Raw genomic sequence first — 6,126 nt, forward strand, 5'->3', positions numbered from 1 at the left:
AACAAGGTGAAAGATGAATTTGCTATGTAAATAATAATAAAAGCAATTTAAAAGGAGTTACAATTGCTGCTGTAAAATGTTCCCTCTAATGTTCCAAATGTTAGACGTAGACGTGCACGTGTGAGCGATGTTAGACGTAGACGTGCACATGTGAGCGATGTTAGACGTAGACGTGCACGTGTGAGCGATGTTAGACGTAGACGTGCACGTGTGAGCGATGTTAGACGTAGACGTGCACGTGTGAGCGATGTTAGACGTAGGCGTGCACATGTGAGCGATGTTAGACGTAGACGTGCACGTGTGAGCGATGTTAGACGTAGACGTGCACATGTGAGCGATGTTAGACGTAGACGTGCACATGTGAGCGATGTTAGACGTAGACGTGCACATGTGAGCGATGTTAGACGTAGACGTGCACGTGTGAGCGATGTTAGACGTAGACGTGCACGTGTGAGCGATGTTAGACGTAGACGTGCACGTGTGAGCGATGTTAGACGTAGGCGTGCACATGTGAGCGATGTTAGACGTAGACGTGCACGTGTGAGCGATGTTAGACGTAGACGTGCACATGTGAGCGATGTTAGACGTAGACGTGCACATGTGAGCGATGTTAGACGTAGGCGTGCACATGTGAGCGATGTTAGACGTAGACGTGCACGTGTGAGCGATGTTAGACGTAGGCGTGCACATGTGAGCGATGTTAGACGTAGACGTGCACGTGTGAGCGATGTTAGACGCAGACGTGCACGTGTGAGCGATGTTAGACGTAGACGTGCACATGTGAGCGATGTTAGACGTAGGCGTGCACATGTGAGCGATGTTAGACGTAGACGTGCACGTGTGAGCGATGTTAGACGTAGACGTGCACATGTGAGCGATGTTAGACGTAGGCGTGCACATGTGAGCGATGTTAGACGTAGACGTGCACGTGTGAGCGATGTTAGACGTAGGCGTGCACATGTGAGCGATGTTAGACGTAGACGTGCACGTGTGAGCGATGTTAGACGTAGGCGTGCACATGTGAGCGATGTTAGACGTAGACGTGCACGTGTGAGCGATGTTAGACGTAGGCGTGCACATGTGAGCGATGTTAGACGTAGACGTGCACATGTGAGCGATGTTAGACGTAGACGTGCACGTGTGAGCGATGTTAGACGTAGACGTGCACATGTGAGCGATGTTAGACGTAGACGTGCACATGTGAGCGATGTTAGACGTAGACGTGCACGTGTGAGCGATGTTAGACGTAGACGTGCACGTGTGAGCGATGTTAGACGTAGACGTGCACGTGTGAGCGATGTTAGACGTAGACGTGCACGTGTGAGCGATGTTAGACGTAGACGTGCACGTGTGAGCGATGTTAGACGTAGACGTGCACATGTGAGCGATGTTAGACGTAGACGTGCACATGTGAGCGATGTTAGACGTAGACGTGCACGTGTGAGCGATGTTAGACGTAGACGTGCACATGTGAGCGATGTTAGACGTAGACGTGCACGTGTGAGCGATGTTAGACGTAGACGTGCACATGTGAGCGATGTTAGACGTAGACGTGCACATGTGAGCGATGTTAGACGTAGACGTGCACATGTGAGCGATGTTAGACGTAGACGTGCACATGTGAGCGATGTTAGACGTAGACGTGCACGTGTGAGCGATGTTAGACGTAGACGTGCACATGTGAGCGATGTTAGACGTAGACGTGCACATGTGAGCGATGTTAGACGTAGACGTGCACATGTGAGCGATGTTAGACGTAGACGTGCACATGTGAGCGATGTTAGACGTAGACGTGCACATGTGAGCGATGTTAGACGTAGACGTGCACGTGTGAGCGATGTTAGACGTAGACGTGCACGTGTGAGCGATGTTAGACGTAGACGTGCACATGTGAGCGATGTTAGACGTAGACGTGCACATGTGAGCGATGTTAGACGTAGACGTGCACATGTGAGCGATGTTAGACGTAGACGTGCACGTGTGAGCGATGTTAGACGTAGACGTGCACAGTGTGAGCGATGTTAGACGTAGACGTGCACATGTGAGCGATGTTAGACGTAGACGTGCACGTGTGAGCGATGTTAGACGTAGACGTGCACATGTGAGCGATGTTAGACGTAGACGTGCACGTGTGAGCGATGTTAGACGTAGACGTGCACAGTGTGAGCGATGTTAGACGTAGACGTGCACATGTGAGCGATGTTAGACGTAGACGTGCACGTGTGAGCGATGTTAGACGTAGACGTGCACATGTGAGCGATGTTAGACGTAGACGTGCACGTGTGAGCGATGTTAGACGTAGACGTGCACATGTGAGCGATGTTAGACGTAGACGTGCACGTGTGAGCGATGTTAGACGTAGACGTGCACATGTGAGCGATGTTAGACGTAGACGTGCACGTGTGAGCGATGTTAGACGTAGACGTGCACATGTGAGCGATGTTAGACGTAGACGTGCACAGTGTGAGCGATGTTAGACGTAGACGTGCACGTGTGAGCGATGTTAGACGTAGACGTGCACATGTGAGCGATGTTAGACGTAGACGTGCACGGTGAGCGATGTTAGACGTAGACGTGCACATGTGAGCGATGTTAGACGTAGACGTGCACAGTGTGAGCGATGTTAGACGTAGACGTGCACATGTGAGCGATGTTAGACGTAGACGTGCACGTGTGAGCGATGTTAGACGTAGACGTGCACATGTGAGCGATGTTAGACGTAGACGTGCACATGTGAGCGATGTTAGACGTAGACGTGCACATGTGAGCGATGTTAGACGTAGACGTGCACGTGTGAGCGATGTTAGACGTAGACGTGCACTTGTGAGCGATGTTAGACGTAGACGTGCACGTGTGAGCGATGTTAGACGTAGACGTGCACGTGTGAGCGATGTTAGACGTAGACGTGCACGTGTGAGCGATGTTAGACGTAGACGTGCACATGTGAGCGATGTTAGACGTAGACGTGCACGATGTGAGCGATGTTAGACGTAGACGTGCACATGTGAGCGATGTTAGACGTAGACGTGCACATGTGAGCGATGTTAGACGTAGACGTGCACATGTGAGCGATGTTAGACGTAGACGTGCACATGTGAGCGATGTTAGACGTAGACGTGCACATGTGAGCGATGTTAGACGTAGACGTGCACGTGTGAGCGATGTTAGACGTAGACGTGCACGTGTGAGCGATGTTAGACGTAGACGTGCACGTGTGAGCGATGTTAGACGTAGGCGTGCACATGTGAGCGATGTTAGACGTAGACGTGCACGTGTGAGCGATGTTAGACGTAGACGTGCACATGTGAGCGATGTTAGACGTAGACGTGCACATGTGAGCGATGTTAGACGTAGGCGTGCACATGTGAGCGATGTTAGACGTAGACGTGCACGTGTGAGCGATGTTAGACGTAGGCGTGCACATGTGAGCGATGTTAGACGTAGACGTGCACGGTGTGAGCGATGTTAGACGTAGACGTGCACGTGTGAGCGATGTTAGACGTAGACGTGCACATGTGAGCGATGTTAGACGTAGGACGTGCACATGTGAGCGATGTTAGACGTAGACGTGCACGTGTGAGCGATGTTAGACGTAGACGTGCACATGTGAGCGATGTTAGACGTAGGCGTGCACATGTGAGCGATGTTAGACGTAGACGTGCACGATGTGAGCGATGTTAGACGTAGGCGTGCACATGTGAGCGATGTTAGACGTAGACGTGCACGTGTGAGCGATGTTAGACGTAGGCGTGCACATGTGAGCGATGTTAGACGTAGACGTGCACGTGTGAGCGATGTTAGACGTAGAGCGTGCACATGTGAGCGATGTTAGACGTAGACGTGCACATGTGAGCGATGTTAGACGTAGACGTGCACGATGTGAGCGATGTTAGACGTAGACGTGCACATGTGAGCGATGTTAGACGTAGACGTGCACATGTGAGCGATGTTAGACGTAGACGTGCACGTGTGAGCGATGTTAGACGTAGACGTGCACATGTGAGCGATGTTAGACGTAGACGTGCACGTGTGAGCGATGTTAGACGTAGACGTGCACGTGTGAGCGATGTTAGACGTAGACGTGCACGTGTGAGCGATGTTAGACGTAGACGTGCACATGTGAGCGATGTTAGACGTAGACGTGCACATGTGAGCGATGTTAGACGTAGACGTGCACATGTGAGCGATGTTAGACGTAGACGTGCACATGTGAGCGATGTTAGACGTAGACGTGCACATGTGAGCGATGTTAGACGTAGACGTGCACATGTGAGCGATGTTAGACGTAGACGTGCACGTGTGAGCGATGTTAGACGTAGACGTGCACTGTGAGCGAGTTAGACGTAGACGTGCACATGTGAGCGATGTTAGACGTAGACGTGCACATGTGAGCGATGTTAGACGTAGACGTGCACATGTGAGCGATGTTAGACGTAGACGTGCACATGTGAGCGATGTTAGACGTAGACGTGCACGTGTGAGCGATGTTAGACGTAGACGTGCACGATGTGAGCGATGTTAGACGTAGACGTGCACGTTGTGAGCGATGTTAGACGTAGACGTGCACATGTGAGCGATGTTAGACGTAGACGTGCACGTGTGAGCGATGTTAGACGTAGACGTGCACATGTGAGCGATGTTAGACGTAGACGTGCACATGTGAGCGATGTTAGACGTAGACGTGCACATGTGAGCGATGTTAGACGTAGACGTGCACGTGTGAGCGATGTTAGACGTAGACGTGCACGTGTGAGCGATGTTAGACGTAGACGTGCACGTGTGAGCGATGTTAGACGTAGACGTGCACAGTGTGAGCGATGTTAGACGTAGACGTGCACATGTGAGCGATGTTAGACGTAGACGTGCACATGTGAGCGATGTTAGACGTAGACGTGCACGATGTGAGCGATGTTAGACGTAGACGTGCACAGTGTGAGCGATGTTAGACGTAGACGTGCACATGTGAGCGATGTTAGACGTAGACGTGCACATGTGAGCGATGTTAGACGTAGACGTGCACAGTGTGAGCGATGTTAGACGTAGACGTGCACGTGTGAGCGATGTTAGACGTAGACGTGCACGTGTGAGCGATGTTAGACGTAGACGTGCACGTGTGAGCGATGTTAGACGTAGACGTGCACTTGTGAGCGATGTTAGACGTAGACGTGCACGTGTGAGCGATGTTAGACGTAGACGTGCACTGTGAGCGATGTTAGACGTAGACGTGCACATGTGAGCGATGTTAGACGTAGACGTGCAATTACTACTTAACTGCACATGTGAGCGATGTTAGACGTAGACGTGCACTTGTGAGCGATGTTAGACGTAGACGTGCACGTGTGAGCGATGTTAGACGTAGACGTGCACATGTGAGCGATGTTAGACGTAGACGTGCACGTGTGAGCGATGTTAGACGTAGACGTGCACGTGTGAGCGATGTTAGACGTAGACGTGCACATGTGAGCGATGTTAGACGTAGACGTGCACGTGTGAGCGATGTTAGACGTAGACGTGCACGATGTGAGCGATGTTAGACGTAGACGTGCACATGTGAGCGATGTTAGACGTAGACGTGCACGTGTGAGCGATGTTAGACGTAGACGTGCACATGTGAGCGATGTTAGACGTAGACGTGCACATGTGAGCGATGTTAGACGTAGACGTGCACTTGTGAGCGATGTTAGACGTAGACGTGCACATGTGAGCGATGTTAGACGTAGACGTGCACGTTGTGAGCGATGTTAGACGTAGACCTGCACATGTGAGCGATGTTAGACGTAGACGTGCACATGTGAGCGATGTTAGACGTAGACGTGCACATGTGAGCGATGTTAGACGTAGACGTGCACGTGTGAGCGATGTTAGACGTAGACGTGCACATGTGAGCGATGTTAGACGTAGACGTGCACATGTGAGCGATGTTAGACGTAGACGTGCACGTGTGGAGCGGATGTTAGACGTAGACGTGCACGTGTGAGCGATGTTAGACGTAGACGTGCACGTGTGAGCGATGTTAGACGTAGACGTGCACATGTGAGCGATGTTAGACGTAGACGTGCACATGTGAGCGATGTTAGACGTAGACGTGCACATGTGAGCGATGTTAGACGTAGACGTGCACATGTG

The sequence above is a fragment of the Nerophis ophidion genome, linkage group LG06, assembly GCF_033978795.1.
Source record: "Nerophis ophidion isolate RoL-2023_Sa linkage group LG06, RoL_Noph_v1.0, whole genome shotgun sequence".
In the NCBI taxonomy this organism is placed as follows: domain Eukaryota; kingdom Metazoa; phylum Chordata; class Actinopteri; order Syngnathiformes; family Syngnathidae; genus Nerophis; species Nerophis ophidion.